Source organism: Pseudorasbora parva, chromosome 16, assembly GCF_024679245.1.
Source record: "Pseudorasbora parva isolate DD20220531a chromosome 16, ASM2467924v1, whole genome shotgun sequence".
NCBI lineage: Eukaryota > Metazoa > Chordata > Actinopteri > Cypriniformes > Gobionidae > Pseudorasbora > Pseudorasbora parva.
This window is the reverse complement of record NC_090187.1, coordinates 2,407,142-2,432,718: the sequence shown is the minus strand read 5'-3', so window position 1 is coordinate 2,432,718 and position 25,577 is coordinate 2,407,142. Positions and strand designations below refer to the sequence as shown.

The 25,577-nt window shown below is 39.3% G+C and overlaps 1 protein-coding gene across 1 annotated transcript in view; it reads right to left on the bottom strand.

Moving 5' to 3' along the window:
* si:cabz01090165.1 (uncharacterized protein LOC100333421 homolog) overlaps positions 1-22,528 on the bottom strand; it is a 217,706-nt gene extending 195,178 nt beyond the window's left edge. Inside the window, exon 1 of the mRNA XM_067419604.1 lies at positions 21,795-22,528. The gene's annotated coding sequence lies outside the window, so the exon portion shown is untranslated. The remainder of the gene's footprint in view (positions 1-21,794) is intronic.
* Between the last annotated feature and the right edge of the window lie 3,049 nt (positions 22,529-25,577).

The following is a 25,577-nucleotide window of genomic DNA, read 5'->3' as shown; positions in this document are numbered from 1 at the left end:
GTTTAAAACAAAAACTTGGCATCTATCGTATAGTTCTCTTTGAGACGATTAAACAAATCGTTCTTCGAGTCAGATGTTTTCAATGAATCGATTGGTCCAGATCACAAACTGATCTGATTGATTCTTTCACACTGGCCGATCCGGTTCTGGAGTTCTGACGGACTCAACGGATGCAGAATTACCTTTGAATAATGACTTTTTGGTCACAAAGCTACCATTTGTCTTCCCAAGACTTGGCAACACAAGACATTTTGTGCGAAATAATCCACTTTTCAAGTTAAGTTGAAAATTCCATTAATTATACTGACAGGACAAATGCAAACATGTAATAGTAGCAATTAGATTTTTTGCAAATGTCCTACTAACCATTAAACATCATTCCTGTGATTGTGATGAATGTATCATCATTACTCCAGTCTTCAGTGTCACATGATCCTTCACTAATCATTATAATGTTTAACAGTATGCACTCTAAAAAATGCTGGGTTGTTTTAACCCAATGTTGGGTCAAATATGGACTAACCCAGCAATTGGGTCATTTTAACCCAGCAATTGGGTCGTTTTAACCCAGTGATTGGGTTGTTTTAATCCCACGGTTGGGTTAAATATTTGCTTAAGACAACCCAACTGCTGGGTTAGTCCATATTTGACCCAACATTGGGTTCTTTTTTACTCAGAATTTTTTAGAGTGTGCTCTTACAACAATACGTTGGGAAATTGCATGATTTATTTTGACAAGACAAATGCAACAAATATAGCAATTTGAATGTCCTAATAACCATTAAACATCAACATTAAATTCGCACAATTAAAGCTAGTGAATTATTATTCCAGTTTAAAACAGCTGTTTTCTATGTGAATATATGGTAAAGTGTAATTTATTCCTGTGATCAAAACTGAATTTATCATCATTACTCCAGTCTTGATGATCCTTCAGAAATCATTCTCAAATTAATCCAACTTTAGTTTAGAAAAAGCACCAAATAACATCATTCTGACCACTTGAATGCACCAACGATTTTACAGTAACATAACGACTGACGCATTGTTACGGTGTTCCTTCAGAGTAAACATTGACCGGCTACAGACGTTACATCATTTCCCTCAGACAGCATTCAGATACCATCACCTTTATGAGTCTTTCCGCTTCCCGCACATTCTCATGGGAGTCTAAGCACAACACAACTGTGGCAATGAAGACTTGAATTGTTTTTCATTGCAGGCAGGGTGAAATTGATTTTCAGGGTGTGAAAAATGCTCAGCTGAGCCCTCGGCCAAAGGGACGTGTGATGGGGGTTTAGGTGTAGATCGAACGGTGAATTGTCAAGGTGTTTGAAAATGGCCTCTCTCTTTTCGGTGTGGATCGAATGGCAAGCTGTTGACTCTGCTGTTAATGGGCTATTGTTTCCCTTGAAAGCTCCGCATCGCTTTCCCCCATAAAAACACAATAACCATAAAGTTTTATTTCTGTTTTTATTTATCCATGATGCTAGAATCGATTCTGAAAGCATTATATCAAGAAGGAATTATATTCATTTACAATAAAAAATAAAGTAGCTTTTAAAAAAGTCATTTGGACTTGAAATCATATTTGCCAAACTCCAATGAATATTTCATCAGCGAATCTGCACCAGCTGTGCCAGACGCACACAGAACAGGATCTTCATGCATATCATTTTGGAAACAGAGCACCGGTGGCCTTAGGAAACACTAAACGCAGATAAACACTTAAAATGTTTCTCTTACCGTCCAGGAACGCCGGCTCCCGGGAGAGCGTGTTCAGGCTCACCCTTCGCGTTACTTTATTTCTCAGTTTTGCTGCGAGCGAAATAATTCCCTTGAGCAGCGCAGTAAAACAAATGTGCTAAACAAAGTTTGGAATAATTTACATTATTTTTATGTTTTTAAAAGAAGTCTCTTATGCTCACCAAGGCTGCATTTATTTGATGAGAAATATAGTAAAATCAGTAATATTGGGGGAAATTATTACTATTTAAAATAGCTGTTTTCTATGTGAATATATATTAAAATGTAATTTATTCCTATGATCAATGCTGTACTTTAAGAATTATTTGTGGAGACCGTGATACATTCCTTAATGAATAAAACGTTTGAAAGAACAACATTTATTTGAAATATTGTAATGTTATAAATGCCTTCACATTTGAATGTGTCCTTGCTGGATAAAAACAGTATTTATTTCTTACCTTTCAATATATATATATCTGGTATTTTATCAATTAAAATAATATTTCACAATATTACTGTATTTCTTGGTGAGCAGACGAGATTTCTGTCAAAAACATTAAAGTCACCATGAAATCAAATTAGACAATTCTCATTTTTTGCAGTGTTTATTATAATTTTTTAATTATTTAATAAATGTATCTTTAGACATTTATTTATTTATTTATTTATTTATTTATTTATTTATTTATTTACATTCATCTCCCTCATAATCTTAAATCAGAATAACTTAATCTCTTCTCTGAAGATGAGGGCGGGGCCACCTGTCACTCACATGAGTTCCACCAATAGCAAACCACAATCATCCAATTAATGTCCCAACACAATCAAGCCCCGCCCTACATTTGTTCTTGTTCCTGAAGCGTTTCACTATATAATGAATTATATATACATATATATATATATATATATATATATATATATATATATATGAACAAAATACGGCAGAATAATAATATAAAAAATAATATCGCAATTGAATTTCATGCCAAATTCCTGCCGACACCAAAGTGTGCCGTAATGATGGCATGTGTTGAATTTGTTGTCGCCACCCACATCGTGTGCAGACCGGCACATGTGACTTCTCTGAGTGCAGAACTTGAGGACGTCCAACAGCAATCTAATCACTGCAATCTCACTTCCACCGCGAGCGCAGACTGCCGTACTCCTGATCGATTACCTCTCAGTCTGCCTGTGTGTGTGGGAGAATGTGTGCGCCTCCTACAAATGTGAGGTGTGCTTCCAAATGAAACATTTCACAAGGCCGCCGAGTCTGCTGATGGTTATTATACCTATTTTTGGACGAGCACAGGACTGTGTGTGTGTGTGTGTACCTCTGTGTCAAGCACCAATTAGATGTAATATGTACTGAGAGTCCAGCATGGGAGCTTGGTATGCTAATGTTATGATCTAAGAAACTCTGGAGAAAGGGCACATTAAGTTCCTTGAGCCTCAAGGACTCTGAAAATATAAGCAATAACGGATCAATGCTTTGATCAATCGTAGCAATTACTGTTTAAAGAAGGTTTTGCTGTGCCACGCTAGCACTCTGCCTAGCATCATCACCCAGCATGCCACACTGCATCCTGAATGAAAAATTCATGAGGATCCCTTTTATAGGGAATATATCAAGTGCCAAATTACAGAGGATGTAACACACACACACAAACACACACACACACACACACACACACACACACACACACACACACACACACACACACACACACACCAATACTATCTTTCTCTCTCATAAGCAGGTTCAGACAGAATCCACTTTTTTGGTGGGTGCTCCGTACTAATATTTTTGGTGCAACATATAGAATAAGCATAGACTATACATAGTTTATAAAAACAGACTGTACAATAGTTTAATATTAATTATATAGTATATTTTTATAGTTGTTTTTGATGGAAATTCAATCTCCAAAATCATGTACTGATTAAGTTTTGCGACGGCAAGTTCACAATTTGTTATTTTAATCAGAATAACTGCGACATCTCTTCTCCACTCTGAAGATGAGGGCGGGGCCGCCTGTCACTCACATGAGATCCACCAATAGCAAACCACAACCATCCAATCAATTCCCCACAGACACAATCAAGCCCCGCCCACATTTACATTTTATCATACTCAGTGGTGTAATCTTGTTTTTTGTTTGTTTTTGTTTGTTTTTTTGTAAATGTAATGCTAAATGTACAATTTGTACACTGTAAAAACATATTGTTGGATTAACTTAAAAAAGTAAGTAACCTGGTTGCCGTAAAATTTTGAGTTTATTGAAATTAAAAATTTGAGTTGATACACTTAAGAAATAGTTTAAAGATTTATTTATTAATTTAATTTAATTTATTTATTTTTTATTTGCTTCATCAAAACCAAATGTAATCAGTGATTATATGTCAAGAGCAAGGCCAGTTTTTTGTTTTGTGATTTCACCGGAAACAAATAGGGTCACCGCAAAAATGCCGGTCTGTTATCAACTTTACATGTTCACGCCCCTACACGTCATGGAACAAAACAAACTGTGATTGGTTGTGTTACATGTCAGTCAAACGTCCTCTTGGGCAGTCTATGACCAATGAAAGCTGCGATAGAGTCCAGATCTTATGCCGTCAGTCTGAAGCCCTGGCTACGTGAGACTAGTATTAGGTCAGTTGTTTCAAAAAAGTTAAAAAAGTGATGAGGACATGTCCCATTTATCCCACTCTCAACTTATGCCTACACCCGCCCTACATTTGTTCTTTTTCCAGAAGCGTTTGACTCAGATATACGGTACAACGAATGAAAATTGCCCAGGGACTACGGGTGGAAAATAGCAATTTGCTAAAACCCGGTGCAATGCATCTCTCCTTGTTATAAACAAGGCTAATGTTTTTATTGTGCACTGTCCCTGTCTCAAATAAAAGTAATACTAATAATAATAAAACACGAGCGAAACTCATGTTTCATGTTGACTTTAAAGGTATTCTGGCCTTTTCCGGCCAAAATAAAAGCTTGAGGGTCTATTTCTGTTTGCATCTATCAGAAAATACAACTGCACGGCATCAGTACATCAATAGCTTCACATTATGTAACATTCAGGCTATAAGACTCAAAACAGAATAAACAATGCTTAAATCGGGCAGCTCCTCCAAACGCCATGTCGCTCCGCCTTCGCTCTCTCTGTCCTGATGTGCCTTGTTTCATTGCCTTGTGTGCTTATACACACAAATTAATCTATTCAGAGATTTTTGATCAGATTAAAGAGGCAGTAAAAAGTCAGAGTTAATTATGTGAGAATATCACTCAGGACAGTCATTTTGAGGGGTATTAAAATTACTCAAAAGATATTAGCAGAATGCGCAAACTGATAGGGAAGATAATGAAAGCAGTAATAATTTACTACCGGGTGCATTCAGAGTTTAATAACTCTATAATGATTTGGCTAGATTAAAAGTGATGTTATGAGTTAAAGGATACTTTTGAGTAAATGAACAGCATGTGCTTTAATAAGGTTGAAGACAAGACAACTGAAGTTCAAAGAAGTGAAAGTTCCTGTTTAATCGGCTCAGCTTCCTGACTTCAGCGAGGACAGAGATATGTGCAGATCAGGGATCACTTCATGTCTGCTCAGAGCAAAGTGCAAATGTGAGATTAAAGGAACAGTTCTTCTCCAAATATATATATATATATATATTCTCATGTCACTCCAAATCTGTAACACAAAAGGAGAATTTTTGTTCCTTGTTCGACCACGGCACATATGAATTCTGCACGATCCCGTCTGTAGAAGAAGTACACCTTAACATACTTTTAAAAAGAGTACTTATTATGGAAATAATATAGTTAAGTGTGTAATGTGAAGTGAACTGAATGTCAGGTTTTCATTTTAAAGTTGGAAGTAAATAAAAATTTCACAGTCAGTACAATTAAAGGCGCAGTGCGCAATTTCTGAGAAATACTGTTGATATTTGAATTCAGCCCAAACAGACACGCCCCTCCCTTCATTGCTCCGCCTCCACAAAAGCTTGAACATGCCATACAAAGTGAATGCCTCCATCATAACTGAAGGAATGTAAAAATTGTGAAAAATAAAGCAAAGATCACAAACAAATGACAAGGAAGAACACAAAATGAACATACAGTGCACAAGAGTACATCCAAGAAGTGTGTTGTTATTCACCAGCAGCTCCAGACAATCTCAAAACTGTCCTGTTATTAGAGCTCACATTTCAACAACAGCATGTCTTGGTTCTGTGAAACATAGCATAACCAATGTTCCTCCAGTATGAAGCAGACAAAAACGCAAACCCTGGCGACTGGGTCTCTCCAGAGCTGGAAAGCTTTTCTAATATTAAAGGAAGGGTTTTTACAAAATGGAGTCGGGCAGAGTCCAAAAACAAACTTGTAGCCAATCAGCAGGTAAGGGGCGTGTCTAATAATAATGGTGAGAAGAGCGCACTCAGAGCAAGATATAATTCAAAACACACAACACACAGGACAGACATTAACCAAGAACTAATATATACTGGCTTTTTCTTGAACATGCTCATGTGTCATGTTCGCTTGGTTATCCATTTGCGATCGTATTGTGGCTCACTTCAGCGATGATAAAGACCCGTTCATTTCCACACCCTATGGAGCAGGGGTCTCCAACACGTCGCTCTGATTGGAGGTAGCTCGCCAAGACGTAGGCTACTTTGCATCTAATCAGAGTGAGCTAATTTAGACTGACTTAGAATTTTTTATTTATGAACAAATGTCAATGTAAACATGCAAATGTAGGGTTGTCACAATTACAGGTAGGCTACTAGTACGATGTTGGTAGTGAAATAAATAAAAAAATAATGACGATACCAGCATTTCAGTATTACCGGTTGTACCGACTCCCGAGTATATTCTGTACACGCAGCTTTCGTGTTAACCCAAGCGCAGGGCTCCAAACTGTAGCCGAATATATACTAGTGTCTGTGAATATTAAACTGTAAATTATTATTTAAATATTACTCCTGCAAATTCTGTGTCTCTGCGTGAATAACAGGCGCAGATGCGAGGGCGCGGCACACACACACACACTCGCGTGTCTCTGCCGTGTGCCACTATGAGGACATACAGACGCATAAACTGTCACTTCATGAGAATTTAACGTTTCATTTAAGTAAGCTGTCATATGAACACAGACACTCAAAGGTCTTCACGGCATAATGAATTGGTTTAACGTTGAGAAATTGACAGAATATATTTGGCTACTGTTGCAGCCTATATAGTAGAAGTAACTCCATCTCTATGTAATAAAAATACGTCTCTACTAATAATAATAATTATGCCTAGATGGTTCCTTATTTTACACTTGATATTTTATGTATAAACAATGATTACTTTTTAAACAGCATACAGCCTTTAAATGTTTAAATGTATGATTTACTTATAATAATTATCATCATAAATAATAAACGTTTTAAATTAAATAGATTTTTTTTAAATAGTAAAAAAAAAAGAAAAAAAAAACATTTTGCTGTGGTACCAAAATTGGTACTGACTACCGTAAAATGTTTATGGTATTGGTACTGTAGAACATGGGTAGCTCTTGGCGACTTTCATTTTTAAAAAGTAGCTCTCAAATGAAAAAAGGTTGGAGACCCCTGCTATGGAGCATCTACATCTCCTCACTGTCTCTTTAAAGCGTCAGCTCACAAAATGTGTCCCACAATTAAGATACTATACTCCTAATAAATGATTGTTTCCCCTTTCCAAAATCAATATAACTCTAATCTTGTCATAATTTTAATATGCCATTAGCTGGACTGTCTTGCTCGTGTACTATCGAGTTGTCATGAGAACGGTTTGTGTTTTTGTGATGGAAGGGGTAACTTTTTTATTGAATATTCGACCTGGATTAGATACACAGAGATTCTGCCATAGTAGTTGCCTGGGTTACGTATGTGTGGGGCGGAGCAATGAAAAAATATTGGGGGTAGGGACCCTTTTGGGGGTAGGGGCATGTTTGTTTTGGTGATTTTTTTTTTCAACGGTTACCAGAAAGCACTTACCCCACCTTTAAGGGGGGTCCTAAAGCTATTTGCCTGATCATACCACATTTTTTTTCAGTGATTTTTCTCTGAGATATTCTCTTTCTTTATTTATTCTATATTTATCTTTATTTATCTTCAAATCTCTCTTGAAAATCTGGATACGCCCCCTACTGCTGATTGACTCACTCTCTCCTCCCCCATCATGGGTGGACACACCCCTTACTGCTGATTGGCTCACTCTCTCCTCCTCAATCATAAGTGGACACGCCCCCTACTGCTGATTGACTCACTCTCTCCTCCCCCATCATGGGTGGACACACCCCTTACTACTGATTGGCTCACTCTCTCCTTCTCAATCATAAGTGGACACACCCTTACTGCTGATTGGCTCACTCTCTCCTTCTCAATCATAAGTGGACACACCCCTTACTGCTGATTGGCTCACTCTCTCCTCCCCAATCATGAGTGGACACACCCCTTACTGCTGATTGGCTCACTCTCTCCTCCTCAATCATAAGTGGACACACCCCTTACTGCTGATTGGCTCACTCTCTCCTTCTCAATCATAAGTGGACACACCCCTTACTGCTGATTGGCTCACTCTCTCCTCCTCAATCATAAGTGGACACACCCCTTACTGCTGATTGGCTCACTCTCTCCTTCTCAATCATAAGTGGACACACCCCTTACTGCTGATTGGCTCACTCTCTCCTTCTCAATCATAAGTGGACACACCCCTTACTGCTGATTGGCTCACTCTCTCCTCCCCGATCATAAGTGGACACACCCCTTACTGCTGATTGGCTCACTCTCTCCTTCTCAATCATAAGTGGACACACCCCTTACTGCTGATTGGCTCACTCTCTCCTCCCCAATCATGAGTGGACACACCCCTTACTGCTGATTGGCTCACTCTCTCCTCCTCAATCATAAGTGGACACACCCCTTACTGCTGATTGGCAAACTCTCTCCTCCCCAATCATAAGTGGACACGCCCCCTACTGCTGATTGACTCACTCTCTCCTCCCCCATCATGGGTGGACACACCCCTTACTACTGATTGGCTCACTATCTCCTCCCCAATCATAAGTGGACACACCCCTTACTGCTGATTGGCTCACTCTCTCCTCCCCAATCATAAGTGGACACACCCCTTACTGCTGATTGGCTCACTCTCTCCTCCTCAATCATAAGTGGACACACCCCTTACTGCTGATTGGCTCACTCTCTCCTCCTCAATCATAAGTGGACACACCCCTTACTGCTGATTGGCTCACTCTCTCCTCCTCAATCATAAGTGGACACACCCCTTACTGCTGATTGGCTCACTCTCTCCTCCTCAATCATAAGTGGACACACCCCTTACTGCTGATTGGCTCACTCTCTCCTTCTCAATCATAAGTGGACACACCCCTTACTGCTGATTGGCTCACTCTCTCCTCCTCAATCATAAGTGGACACACCCCTTACTGCTGATTGGCTCACTCTCTCCTTCTCAATCATAAGTGGACACACCCCTTACTGCTGATTGGCTCACTCTCTCCTCCCCAATCATAAGTGGACACACCCCTTACTGCTGATTGGCTCACTCTCTCCTCCCCAATCATGAGTGGACACACCCCCTGCTGCTGATTTTTAGACATGCTTCAGAAGACATTGACTACTTTTACAACACTTTTATGGAGCTTTTGGTCCCTGGAGCAGTAAAGATGGTGGCATCACTGGCATATGGGTTTGGAATGAAGTCAGTTTGGGGTGAACGTTTCCTAGAAGTTCACATAGATTCACATTTCATTTATGGATCAACCGTTCCTTTAAGAATGAAAGTATCATTTCCAGTAAGTCATGTGGGGAATGACCTGAAGTTCTCTGCCTAGACTAGAGGTAGTGTCATCACAGAGAAGAGAACAGAGAGGTCCATTAGTCTCTCCTGTCACTATAGGCTAAATAGTATATGAGTGTCTTTTTCAAGGTTTGAGGGAACCTTTAAGGCTTTGAATTTTTAAAAAAGTGGTGGCTCAGCAGAAGTAAAGCAGTCCAGTCCATACCAGACTCAGAGCAGTAACCATTTTGCAGGGTTTTAAGTTTTTGTCTTTTTTTTTTCACGTCATAATGTCATATTAATCCATTTTATCATGAAAAAATGAATAACAGGTAAAGCTGACAGGTGTGGAAGTTAAGAGCTAAAAACCCTGTCAGTCCTGCATCTGGGTTGGTAAAACACATCTAGTTCAGCCTGTCCAACTAAACTGAAAGGGACTTGGTTCTGCTGACCTTGATACCGCTGTCTAAACAGAATTAGTTTTATTCCCTACAGCAGCGTCTGTCAGGATTTTTACTGATTTACTCTGTTGCCAGAGTTCATTAGGTCTGTAACAGAGACGTCCATGGCAGACGCTCAACATTTGCCAAGACCAATCCGCTTACAAGAGATTTCACCACTTGCTGACTCACATGACTTATGAAATGTTGTGGAAAATCTTTCTTTTGTAAAGACTAAAGTCTCGTCGGGACATTGTACTAGCGATAAACGAGTTCCTGCTTCTCTGATTCTCAGTCTAATGTGAAAATAAAAAATATAATAATAGGCTGCATCATAAACAATGACAATGTTAGCTTGAAAGTGAAGCACAATATAACATTTAAACTGCCCAGCTTAATGCAATAGCTGCTCGCGGCACGCTCAGTCAAGGATGAGCAGCATCGTAAGCAATGGCATAATAACCCAGAGCTGATGCAATCTCTATAATGGCTGTATGAATATGTTATTCATTTGCACAAACTAGAAATTACATTTCTTTCTGTATAGTTCATTCAAATAATGACACTTACACAATCCACTAAAAGTGTGCAGAGTAAGCCTATAGACTATTGTTGACAACAATGGGAGATGTTCCAAGAGAGCCAAACCAGTAATTCTGTGAATGAATGCTGTCGTCCGCTCGAACACGGACAGGTTAAGTAGGTCCATTAACTCAAGCCAGCAACCAAAAGACAAGCTGACCTTGGTCAGACAGTCTAAGAGCAATGAAGCCATTAGCCGAAACTACATCTGACGGTCTATTCGAGCCACACAAACAATAAGGGGAAAAAATCTGTAAATGAAAGCTCTTATCAATGCACTTTTAATTAGCATTAAAATATTAATACTTAACTGCACGTCCAAATAGAAAATGATCTTCTCACCTAATAACCATCTGTGTTGCCTAATGGCTTTAATAATCAAATGCTTGTAAAGCAGCCAGACAAATCAACCCTGTCTCATTCTCATGTGCATCTCTCTTTATTTCACAAAATAACTTCACAAAAGCCACTTGCTCTTTCCTAAAGTCTTCATGAAAGGTCTTTTCTTCTTTATTATGCCATAGATATGGATGAAATGCTTCAGGAACAAGAAACAATTGTGGGCGGGGCTTGATTGTGTCTGTGGGGAATTGATTGGACGGTTGTGGTTTGCTATTGGTGGATTTCAAGTGAGTGACAGGTGGCCCCGCCCTCATCATATGAGACCCGTTTTCTGATTCAAGAATACCAGGAACATGAATTTAAAACAATAATGATGTGCATGGATAAATCATATATCATAAACACTGCAATATGCCATACAAAATGAATGCTGGATTCTGTAATAGTATGGTAGTGTAAACTTTAGATTAAAATGTAGTCTAATCCTCAACTAAACCTTTTCTGATTCATAAAAGCTAATCTAAATATCACCCAAAACAGACGATAATGGCCATGGCTGTTGTCATAGTCACCACATCATCGTCAATTAATACCGTACAATCCATTTCATTGTATCTGCTCATCAGTCATAAAGCACGTTTCCGCTCATTTCCCGACAACCTTCCTTGTTTAATGGATATGAATTTGTAAATATGAGTCACATTTCCGAAGCTCGATGAAATAAACTGCCTTAATGCTGTATGGAGGAGAGATGAAATATTAAGAGAAGAGAATGACAGCTCTCAGGCAGTGTTTGGGTCACAGGTAAAGAAAGTCCGCGCTTAAACCATTAGCCACTGGACGGTTCTGCACCGACACAGGAAGTGAGGTAATCAAATGCTGAGAAGATGATTGATCGGCTCTTTTCGGCAAGAGGCTTTCCGGGGCACGTTATGTTCGGTCAGAATCTCAGTCAGTCCCTCACAAACACGAGCTGCAGATCCTTGACTTTGAAGAAGCGAGGGAAATACTGCAAACACGGTGAAGCTTCAGATCATTCATCCAGAACATAATTATAAACCATTAAGCTTCAGTACGCCTCACTTTTTTTTGTAAAAGAGTCCTTATTCAAAATAATATTGTTTCAAAATAGACTGGACAGTTAAAGTTACAGTAAAGTTAATGAATGCAATTAAGGCAGGTAATTTAAGGCATAAATTAAAGGCACAGTATGTAAGTTTTTTGATTAAAATTTCCAAAAACCACTAGAACAGAGTTACATATTTTGTTAAGAGTCAAGACACGCCTTTGTTTTTAATAAGCGACCGCTAGCAGTGAAACATTACATATTGTGGCTTTAAAGCCTATTCATTATTTGGTTACAGAGTCACTTTTCCTGCTTGAATGTTGATTATTTCCTCATATTCTCCATTGCTGCGGCTCCTCTCTTCCTAGTCTGTCAGTAACGCTCTGTTTAGTTCCTGTCTCTATGAAGCCCCGCCTTCTGAAAAGCACACTGTGCTCTGATTGGTTGGCTGAAGCAGTGTGTTGTGAGTGCTCACTTACCATAACATACTACTAACTAACTCAACCAGGCCCCGCCCCTTTATTCTGCATATGAATTATTTAAATGAGGAATATTGTGACGTGTTTGTTCCGAGACAGGGGTAGCTGCAGCTTGGGGTAATGGGCGTGGCAGGAGGTAGGGGCGTGGTGAGAGGTTTCTCACTGGTCAAAGGAGATCCTCCTGGCGACTGCGTTAGCCAATCAGCAGTAACCTTAGTTTTATTATCATATGAATCAGTGGAGGAATGAGTTTTGACTTAGAACACAAGCCTTTGATGACAAATTCAACTGACGTTTAAAAAAATTAATTGTAAAAATGACTATTGAATAAATGTTTTTTTGGATACAATGTTGTTTGTTTTGCTTACTTGATTAATGTCACTTAAAAGTAGTTTATTAAACCGGTTTTACTTCATTTTATATTATATGATGAGTGTTTGATCTAACACGTATGTGTATATATATATATATATATATATATATGCCTTTATACAGTAAAAACATTTGCTCTGCCAATATTATAAAAATAATATTACTTTTAGTTTGAATGTAGCCTACTTTAAATGAAAGTACAAAATTAGTATGACTTTAATAGTGTCAGGAGACATTTTTATCTTTAAAATAATGTTTTAAATAATTTGTTTTTTAATTATTTTTTATTTTATTATTTAGTTCAAGTACAGACATTTCAAGTATAATACAATAAAAAATGATGAATACAAAGCATTGTAAATACAGCTCAAAATGTGTAAATCAGAGAATAACAATAACAAGTATAAAATGAACAATACAAATAAATATAAAATCTAAGTTTATGAATCAAGGTAGAAAACGTTTTGTTTTGTGTTCTCATGTTGGAAAGTGTTTCAGATTATACTGTGAGATCAGTCTTATAAAAGGTAATATAGGAAGGGTTCTTTTATTTGTGTCATGCATATAAAACTTCGGCAAAATAATTTAATTATATAATTTAGTTTTTCAGAAAAATATGGGTTTTGGAAACAAAGTAAAATGTCATGAGGTTCTAAATTCTAATACTTGGAATTTCTATTTTAGGAATATCTATTTTAAAGTCAGTCCAAAATGAAATAGAAAAAGGGCAATACAAAAATACATGCTTAATATATTCAAGTTATGTGTTAAAAAAGTGCATTTATCACAAACAGTATGAATGTTTTTTTAATGATTGATCCTAAAAAAAAGTTGCGGTGGTGATGACGTCACGTAACCCGCGCCATACAGAAGGTATCATACCCTGCGTCTCAATCAGCTCCCTAGTTCACTAGAGTGAAAGAAATGTATTATGTCTTGTATAATTTTTTGTGTAATTATAGTGATTCAGTTTATGGCTCGCTTTTATGCGGATCAGGAAGCTTTTCACATCCTGGTCATAGACTGTAAAAAGACGAGAAGACCTCGTGGCACGCCCCATTCCTTTCCGACCTCGTGGCACGCCCATTGCTCCAGTCTGCAGTTACCTATACTTGTTTCTTCCCAAAAGTAAACTCAGGACTACAATGGAGGCGTTTCAGGAGTTCAGGAACACTGACACTGATAAAGAGAAAAACTCTCTGGAATGACAACATTACACACTAAAGAAGGAAGAGATTGGGGGGAAAGCAGAATAAGTCCTCTTTAAAGTAGGGTTTACTTTGAGTTCATTTAATACATTCTTTATTGTAGCTGTAAGCATGTGACCTGATCCTTATTAATTGCCTTTAATCCTACACTATAAAGCTCATTTGACATCTTCCAAAGCAGCTTATATCAAACGCTGTGTTGATCGACTATACAGCGACGTGAGAGGATGGATTCACGCGGTCTCTGCAAATAAACCCGTCTATCATAACTGCACTTACTGTAGCACGACGCATTTATACACATCTCTCTGTTGCCAACAGTCAGTCAAAGCACATCACTATTATTTTTAAACCATGATACATATCAACAGGAGGTGCAGAAATCATGTCTATGAGCGCAGAGGATACAATCAAACAAGTGATGTTCGGGAGTGAGAACAGATCTATTCCATTAGGCCTGTGTCACTTTTGCTTTGCACTGCATGGAAAGTTTGACCCTTCATTTTCTTGATTACCACTATCATCCCACAAATGCATTGCATTCTGTCTGCAATAACTCCGTAAGATGAATGAATGATGCAGACATTCTCTGCAATATTTAATGCATTTCATATCTGGAGAAATACTGTGATTGTAAGTAAATGCTTCTGTGGAAGAACCAATCATGTCCAGTCATGCATAAACATATTTAAGATATTCTCTAGTTTTCAGAACATTAACTTTAAATACATCATTATATTTTCATAAAAGTGCTAAATGAGGATGATTTGTTAGAGCGTGGGCGATTTTTGCATGTCTTCGCTTTATGTATTCAGATCACAGAGGCGGACAGAGAATGATAAACTCATTGAAAAGCACTAATCCAGACAGACATGTACTGTAACCAGAGAAATGCAAAATCCCTTTCTCAAACCTGCACTGTAAACATGTGCTTGTCATTTTAGCCCTAAAAAGTCAAGAAATAAAGTAACCTTGCCATATGGTGGAAAATTACATTAGCTTTAACCGGAGAATGCATGTCATGTTTATAGTGAAACAAGGTTAAAAACAATGTTTTTCATAAGAAATATACAATTAGCCATTGCTCACTGAAATGTAAATTTGCACAACTTTAATTTAACATGTAGCTTTGTAGTATATTTTTCAAGAAAATAATGCCTGACTAATTAAAAAAAATAAACAAACAAAAAAAATGCTTAATTCAATTAGTTATCAGTTTTTTGTAATTGGTGAGATTTACTATAGCAATTATTATATTTTAAGATTAAAATCAGATTTAAGTATTGTGCATATTTCACAGATGAGGTTTAAGCCTATAGTTTCAGGATAAAATGCATGTTTGAACAGAAAGCATATCTTAAAATATGCACCACAGTTTTGCATGTTTATTAATGCTACTCAAATGTCCTAATTGAACTAAATAAGCCCTGTCAGTGAAACCAGGTCTATATCGGTTAATGAAATGCACTGTTGCCATGCCGTAATGCCTTAACCCTTTAACCCCTCATGTTCATTGGTTGGCCGACGGCCCCAGATTATTGATGTTCAACATTCACTGCATGTTAAAACACTTCACTCTTACATGTTCTGGACAAACCTAATATCATTACACTCTAAAAAATGCTGGGTTAAAAACAACCCAAGTTGGGTTGAAAATGCACCGACCCAACAATTGAGTTGTTTTAACCCAATGGTTGAGTTGTTTTAACCCAGTGGTTGAGTTGTTTTAACCCAGTGGTTGGGTTAAATGTTGCTTAAGACAACCCAATTGCTGGGTAAGAACAACTCAACCATTGGGTTAAAACAACCCAATTGTTGGGTCGGTGCATTTTCAACCCAACTTGGGTTGTTTTTAACCCAGCATTTTTTAGAGAGTAGCAAGATTAAAGACTCGATATTTGACCACTATTTATGATAACACTAGGTCATTTAGTTTTTTTAATATTTTATATTTTGAATAGAGTATCAAATACAAATACGAATTAACTCACGTCTGCTCTGGTTTGTTTGTTTTAACATTAGTCCAAAAGTGTGCATATTTGGAGAAATATTGATTTATCCTCACGTTTACAAAATATTTCATTTTACAGAAAAGCATTTATATTCATTTCCCAGAGAATTATGTGATCTGAAGAGCTGAATGAGCGTTCAGAGCGAGCTGTCTCTCCTGTTTCTGCTTTGCATAAGTTATGACTCACTGAGTGTTTATTCGATCTCTACAGCTGTCAATCATCTTACATGAGTCAATGTGACCATAATTCCTGCCCTTTTGGATGACGCTGTCCTGTAGACTTCCTCGTTCTGCCCGCCGAGAAGAACAAACCCAAAGAAACATTGTGATAGCGTGTGTGTTTCCTTGTGATTTTGGGGGTATATCAATATGTATAATTAATGTTTACATTATATATGCTAAGCAGGTTACCTCCATATAAAACACTAAATATAACATTTCAACAACATTATATGACCAAATACATATTACATCACAATTGGACGTTATTAAAAACACACATTGGTGGTTTAAAGTAAAATTTGAATAAAGGCATCAAATATTTAAAATTATGTTAAGTTGATGCTAATTGTAGCTCTAATGCACCTGTTGCACCAGGAGTCATGTCAATTTCACTAAATGTTTTGTTACAAGAATTCACATGAGGTCCCAAGAATATGTTTTTTTCTATTCAGTTGATTGGTGGATTAATGTATAGTGGGATGGAAGTGGTGTAGATGGGCAGTCAATGTAATGCCAGAATAAAGGCAGAATAAAAACAAAAGAACAATAAAAATTACGTGCAGAGATGCTAACATTCGTCATTCGTCAACATCAGAATGCAGGGGAGTTATAGGGACCATACATCATTTCATAAGCATTTTTATTAGCCTTCTCTAAAAACACACGACATGGCTTTAGGATATGTTTAATAAAATGCATCATTTTAGAGATAAAATCCTCAGATTCCCAAAAGGATCATAACTTCACTTTATTGTAGTTATACGTTTTTATGGCTCAGCTTATGTATCTCCATATTAATAACAGTAATTCTGAGTTATGAACTGTAAACTCTCAAGTGTTGGCTTTCTAAATAAATGTAAGTTATGTGTCTATTCAGAATGAATGTTGTTTGCCGTATGTCATTTACGCCCCTCTTGCCAATGTCTAGTAAAGGGTTAAACAAGCACTCAGGCTTGACTGTTCAAAGTTTGAGATGGGTCTATTTTTACCTCCTTGCCAACACCCAGCCCTGTTCACACAACAGTGATTGAGATAATTGGTTGGTGTTTAGCTGAGTAGACATATAAAGACAACCACCCTTCCCTCTGCCATGCCTCGCGCTGCACTGGCATTACACACAGTATGTGTTCCACCCACAGGCATTAGCTATTAGTGTTCACATTTCCAGACCCTCGTGCAGAGTGCTGAGTAAGAGAGCACTGTTTACACTGCAGATGCATGAACAAATGATCAGCGGAAGAAAGAGCGAGGACTCCCTCAGGCAGAGTCATGCAAGAAGTGAAGAACACTGTGGAATAAGAACGGGACATTAAAACGAGAGAATGGATGGATGAATGAAGCCCGTTTCACTGTCGGCCATAAACCTTTTAAATGACAGCGGGGGTGCCAAACGTACCATTTCTTCAATGTTAAAATACAAAATACAACAGTATCGTTCTTTCTTTCTGCAGCTTCAGTCGCTGTCTGACTGACTGACAGTGAAGGCTCACATGCATATTTCAATGCATGCTCTGTGAAGTGTGCCTTCTGCCTCACGGTAACGTGGCTGAAAATGCGCGTCTTGCTCAAAAAGACTGTCTTAAGTGAAGGCAAAATATCTGCATTTGTGCCCCAGGCCTATGGCAGTGTAAATGCAAACTAATAAACCTGCTATTTAAAGGGTTAGTTCACCCAAAAATGTACATTCTGACATTAATTACTTACCCTAATGTCGTTGGGCACCCGTCAGACCTCCGCTCATCTTCACACACAGATGAAGATATTAGTGTTGAAATCCGATGGCTCAGAAAGGCCTTCATTGACACCAATGTCATTTCCTCTCTCAAGACCCATAAAGGCACTAAAGACGTCGCTACACAGCACATCTCACTACAGTGGCTCTATGATTTTGTGTATTGATTCATGATTTGTATCGCTTGTCAAACTGCTGAAATCACGTAACTCTGGCGATCCGAATCATGAATCGATTCACTGATTCATAACCGTTTGAATCTTAGTTTTGAAATCAGCCATCACTATATAAGTCGTTATTTAGTTTTTCTTTTAAACTATTCTTGTGTCTTCATAAATGATTGTAGAGCCGCTGTAGTGAGATGGGCTTTGTAACGACGTCTTTAGTGCCTTTATGGGTCTTGAGAGAGGAAATGACATTGGTGTCAATGAAGGCCTTTCTGAGCCATCGGATTTCAACACTAATATCTTCATCTGTGTGTGAAGATGAGCGGAGGTCTGACGGGTGGCCAACAACAGGAGGAATTAATGACACAATTTACATTTTTGGGTGAACTAACCCTTTAATATGCTTTTCATTATAATCAAAATATATATATTTAACAGTAGCAATAAACCTAATTTGTTCATATTATATTTTGTATTAAAATAATAAAATAGCAATACATTAAAACTATTTTACACTAGCTCAGCCCAACACAAGATTAAAAATGGCATGCATGTATCCATGTCTTCAGCGGTGTAAGTAGAGCCCTCTGTTATTAATGTTACCATAAAGTTCAAAACAACATTTTTACACGAAGCCAATTGTAAATAACTGCCCACTGAAACAACACAGCTGACATACATCTGGTGGGAGGGGAGAGAAATAACATCCGAATGACGCAAGATTAGCAGAGAACTGTGATCAAAGGATCCAATAATGGCAAATGTGGTCTGAACATCATGATTACCATCCCTGCACTTCAGGAAAAGTTAGAGATGAAAGAGTAGAGAGAGATTGTTAGCGACTCCGGGGGAGCTGAGGATGAAGCTCGAATGGAAGGAGATCAGTATCAAAAATAAAACAAAATTATAGAATAAATATAATAAAATAACATAGTTTGTGGGTCGCACAGTCTCCACTTGTTAAGTTGTGACGTAAGGAACACCGTTTCTGGGTCCAAGCCTCAACTCGTTTCACTTGAGAATGCCATCGACGCCCGTTTATGAGCGCTATTTCTTCATATTATACACATAAAACATTTAAAAAAGTTTAACATTTTAAATACTTACAGTTTACACAACATTCTCTATGGTCACAGCGTTACAGACATTAATATTTTAACGATTTATAAAAGATGAATTGCTGTCTGGTCATCTGGAATTTTGGTATGGAGAAAAAGGTTACTATTATAACTTTTTTTTTGTAGTATTACACCACATTGTGTGTGTAGCCTAAATTAGTACTATTTGTTGTTTTTCTTGTGGTATAAGATAAAGCGTTTGGACCCGGAAGCGCTGCCACGTGACGTCAGCCTTAACAACCGGATGGAAGCTTTTTTCTGCCACAGATTAAAAAAAAAAATATATAATAAAAATAAAACAAGTGCCAAATGTGATGTTATCTCTCAATTCTGACTGTTTTCATCACAATTTGGATTTTTGTTGTTCCCTCAATTCTGATTTACATATTGTAATGGTTAATTATTAATTATGTATTATTTTATTTTTATTTATTCTAAATCTCAATTCATTTTTTGCCTCTGCTATTGTTTAAAAAAGGTAATTGAGATTTTTTATATCACAATCCTGACAGTTTATATCTGTCAAATGTCGGAATTGGGAGATAAAAACATAACACAATTGCTTTTTTTAAACTTTTTATTCTGTGGCAGAAATAAGCTTCCACAGCGTGTTGCATCATTGTGCATTACCAACACACTGTCATTGACCCACATCCAAAGAACAAACCCACATCCGTCTTGATCCTGTAGTCTCGGCAGCGCACACACACACACGAGATTACGGGTGGCTGCGTAAACAGGACTGCAGGACGGCACCGGGCAGAACAGAGGCTTGAGAGAGGGCTCGCTTTGCCTCAGGGTTGCCAGATTCAGAGTAATAGACTCCCACCATCTAATTCCCAGAGAGCTGACAGAGCGGCCATGTCATACTGAGGGAACTGACTGACTACAGGCTGAAAAAAAGAGAAAGAGAACAAGCTTGTGCTCTCGAAAACAATGCCAGCCACAGCAATGAAAATGTGCAGAAAGCATGAATTCATTGATGACCTTTTTCCAAGCTCCAAATTTAACCAAGCTGCCACAAGCAAGGCGGTCGATCGTCACATGTGCTCAACGCTCGACTGCAATGCTTCAAATCGGACAAAAACACAGACACATTGGTACAAACGGATCTGGATGAGAATAAAGCATGTTTGAACCCAGTCCTAATCAAGACGCCAGCAAAGTTTTCTCCAGCGGAGAGGTGTGAATCATCCAGGGTGACTGTAGATTCATCTTAAATGATGCTAATGTATGAAAAGATAAACACTGAAGGCTAATTGAAACCTTTATGCAATTCAATGAAAAGTTATACTTCATTGAATCTATTATACTTCACCTGCAAAAAGTGAATGATGTCTGACCATTAAAAAACATTAAAAGTGCAACAGCATCCACGTTGCATAAAAAATGTAAATTAATTTTTAGCTTATCTGACATTTTTTTTTTTTTTTTTTTTTTACAGATAATATTAGGGGGGGAAACAAATTATTGAGTCAAAATGCATATGCATTGAACTCGACCAAACCCTTTAATAGTAGTTCTCTCTCTCTCTCTCTCTCTCTCTCTCTCTCTCTCTCTCTCTCTCTCTCTCTCTCTCTCTCTCTCTCTCTCTCTCTCTCTCTCACACACACACACACACACTCAGAGGGCAGTAATTGCAGACATTTCCACTTGATATCAGACATCCATTAGGTGTGGCACACCGATTACTGGACACAGATAGAGATGAGTCTGCCAATGGAGTCTAATCAGTTCATTTTTGTAAATCTCATTGTGATTCATATCTAATGACGGCCGTCACCACTGGAGATTCTCCACTTGCCAGCCAATCTATTTTTGGCTGAGAGCAATCGCAGTATTGGGATGCACAGCAGCAGGGCTGTCTGTCACATGGCAACAGAGCAAAGCAGTGCTAGTTCAGGGTCATAGTTCCCGAGAATGTTAGAAATGTGTCAAATATGACCTTCAGAGTCCTTTTACCCGGCTTTCTCTCTTTGTCCTACTCGCTCGGTCCCTTTTAGTGTGTGAGAAGTGCAGAGCAATTATTTCAACCTGTCAAAGCACCTACACACACTGTAAGTCGACGCAAGCGTCATCGCATTCGACTGATTACAATCCCTTCACATCTGACTCGAAACTGCAATGCATGCTCCTAAAACACTCAACGCGTCAGGAGACTTTCCCCTCGCCTCGATCGGGGTGCTGTCCGCGGTCCTGAATGGAGAACACACTCGGACGCTCGCATGAACCGGACAACTAATCGTCCAAGGCGAACGTTGCATTTTAACTAGTGTGAAATAACAGCACGGTCACATCATTGTCCTTGCATGCACCGAATCTAATTGTCTCGCATCCATTCCACAAAAGACAGATATCAAGCACGTCTCTCATCAATTAACCGCTGAAAGGGTCACGGATACAGTCTTTCGTGTAGCTACAATGCCCCATTTACAGCGCGCACCCACACACGGCGCCCTTTGGAAAGCCTACCTTGTTTTTTTTGATCTCGGGATCCAACCTAACTTTGCTCTCCAGACGGGTCCGGCGAATCCTACAGCCCTCCGAGCGCGCGCACGAACTCTCTGACGAGTTGACAGCTGAAGATCATCGCTTAAGCACACGCGCATCCACCGGGCTCGATCACGATAGCACTACGGGAGTGTTTTCCTGGGCTGCTGTCGAGCTCTGATGCATCGCCGTCTGATGCATGCATTTATTACGCACGATGTCCTTGACAAGTATCCACATCACATTGAACAGTGGAAACGGCGCTGAAAACCCAGCCATACGCACGCAAACATACTTGTTCTGCACAAACTGATCAAAGTCGTTTGCACATCATCTATTCCACGCGATCACTGGAAGTCCTCGCCTCTGCTCCAGTATATCCAAACATCATCCCAAGTCACGCGCAACCGCCTTCCGAAGAATTATTCCTCTCTGTTGGTGGAAAGAGACTCCAAAGGTGCTGCGTGTGTTATATCTGAAGCACTGTAGTGTTTGTGCAGTTCAGCCGCCGGTAAATGGGAGTGGTGAGTGAGGAGAAACACGCTCCCGCACGCAGCCCACGCCGCAGACACGCCTCGCGCTGCCCACCGACTGCCGACAGAGCGCGAGATCCTGCTATCTTGACATGTTGCAATAATTTAAATGTTCCTGAGATGCTTCTTTAATTTTGTTGCAGGCATGAGATGAGTTTCAGCAGAGAGACGTCAAATGTGTGCGTGTGCGAGAGAGAGAGAGAGAGAGAGAGAGAGAGAGAGAGAGAGAGAGAGAGAGAGAGAGAGAGAGAGAGAGAGAGAGAGAGAGAGAGAGAGAGAGAGAGAGAGAGAGAGAGATCAAACGTCCCCAGGAGAATAGTAAAACCTAAAATCAGCTTCACTGAGGAAACCAGCCAACCCCATATGAGGAAACGGCTTAATAAACACACTAAACAGTGTCTGAACACAAATGTAAAAATTAAGCTAGGTGATATGAACTATTATAAGATCTGTTTTAAAGCACCGGAAGTCAATGGTAAAGTCCCTAGCGTGGGAGTGTGTGGGTGCGCGCCGGGGTCTGTGTGCTCTATAGAGGGTGATCTTGCATTTAAATTACAGCAAATACAGTACGTGAACGGAATGGAGCTTTCATTTGGAAAACGTGCTGTGAATTCTCATCCCTCCGTTTTGGTGAAGGAATGTTGAAAGTTTGGTGTTCAGGTATAAAAAGGGAAGAAATTATCTGCACACACTGCCTTTCTGTGAGAGTCTTACTGGGGTTTGATCAATTGCAGTTCTCTAAATGTGTTTTAGCTGTGGTCGAATTGAGCTGAAATTAAATAAATAATCCCACATTCTTCTAGTCTGAGGTACAACACTCAGGTTAAATAATAATAATAATAATAAAAAATACACACAAATAAAGGATAGTTTGAGTAGGCTACAGTGTTCAGGTCAAATACATAAATACAATAAATATAAAATAAAAATCCCATAAAATAAGTGGAGGTACAACATGCATAAAACAAATAACTGACTACTGGATTAAGTAAGAATATACACTGATCAGGCATAACATTATGACCACTGACAGGTGAAGTGAATAACACTGATGATCTCTTCATCACGGCTCCTGTTAGTGGGTGGGATATATTAGGCAGCAAGTGAACATTTTGTCCTCGAAGTTGATGTGTTAGAAGCAGGAGAAATGGGCAAGCGTAAGGATTTGAGCGAGTTTGCCAAGGGCCAAATTGTGATTGTGGCTAGACGACTGGGTCAGAGCATCTCCAAAACTGCAGCTCTTGTGGGCTGTTCCTGGTCTGCAGTGGTCAGTATCTATCAAAAGTGCTCCAAGGAAGGAACAGTGGAGAACCGGCCACAGGGTCATGGGCGGCCAAGGCTCATTGATGCACGTGGGGAGCGAAGGCTGGCCCGTGTGGTCCGATCAAACAGACGAGCTACTGGAGCTCAAACTGCTCCAGAAGTTAATGCTGGTTCTGATAGAAAGCTGTCAGAATACACAGAGCAGCTCAGTTTGTTGCGTATGGGGCGGCATAGCCGCTGACCAGTCAGTGTGCCCATGCTGACCCCTGACCCCGCCGAAAGCGCCAACATTGGCACGTGAGCATCAGAACTGGACCACGGAGCAATGGAAGAAGGTGGCCTGGTCTGAGGAATCACGTGTTCTTTTACATCACGTGGATGGCCGGGTGTGTGTGCGTGGCTTACCTGGGGAACACATGGCCCCAGGATGCACTATGGGAAGAAGGTGAGCCATCGGAGGCAGTGTGATGCTTTGGCCAATGTTCTGCTGGGAAACCTTGGGTCCTCCATCCATGTGGATGTTACTTTGACACGCTCCACCTACCTAAGCATTGCTGAGACCATGTTCAGCCTTTGATGGAAACGGTATTCTGGCGGCTGTGTCTCTTCCAGCAGGATAATGCTCCTGACACAAAGCACAAATGCTTCAGGAATGGTTTGAGGAGCACAACAACCAGTTTGAGGCGTTGACTTGGCCTCCAAATTCCCAAATAAAGGGAACATATATAAGGGAAATAATTATATTTTCAACATTTATTTAATTGTATTAATGCCTGTGTTAATGCTCAGTCCACAGAGCAAGACAAAAATGGAAAGAAATATTGTAATTTATTTTTAATAATTTCTTTGTATTTGGCCTGAAAACTGAATCGTCAAGCATAACACAGACCCAAGATGCCTTCATTGCTAAAATCTGAATATTCATCTTTAATATATTTCCTGGAAAAGTAACATGCCTGTTGGTTATTTTAAGATCTTCCCTTTGCAGACCCTGAACTCAAAGACTCTGAACACAAAACAAGCAAATCAAATAATAATGAAAACCTTGACTGATGCCCAAGAGGTGCAGATAGAGATGCTGACTGGGATATGAATATTACGCTCATGCGGCTCACCTAATGTTACATAAAAGGGCATTTCAGAGTCCAGGCAAAGTGCGGAAGAGATAAAGAAAAATATTACAGCGGAGGATGATGGTTAATTGTGCTGTCTATCAGGTAATCTGCTCATCTTTCCAGTTTCTGGCAGCATTATCAGAGATTAGAGAAGATCTGGTTATGGCATTCACATAGATAGCACAGGTTCCTGCAATCTAATACCCCAAAGAGAGAGAGCGAGAGCGAGAGAGAGAGAATCCCAATCCCAAACTGCTGACACTGACTGAGCTAGTCAACTCCACACAAAAGGATGCATATCAGGTTCTCTCAAACCATCTGCTGACTTCCTGTGCTTTCCCATTCTGCTTTTTTAAACAAATGGTAATGGCAAAGCAATTCATCTCTGCATGAATCAATGCAGAGGAATAAATCTCCGGCGAAAACATCTAATTTTGGAAGGTTACAGAGCATCAAGAGACACATTTTGCAAAAAATGCAGAAGTGATGGACTTTTAGGCCTGCTTTAGAGGCTTTCTGCAGGTTAAACGGAGGTTAGCAGAAAGATGTACTCGGGCTAGCTGAACACGCCTGTCGCTGAGGTTTGTAATATTTGTGCCAAGTGACTTTGTGCGGCTTGACAGATGGGAGGAAAAGGCTGGAGTTAATGGGGTCGCCAGGCTCCTGCTCCCTCTAAATGAGATGGTCAGAGACTTGGCGTGTCGCGGCAGCAGCTGATGTACATTCGGCCAGAAGTACAGTTTTTCCAGAAAGTTTCTCTCCACCTGGAGAGACCCTCTGTCATGTTTTTCTTCCCCTCTGTCAGGGTTTTCTGCGGCACCGTGTTGCCCTGAGGCTAAACAACACATTCAGCC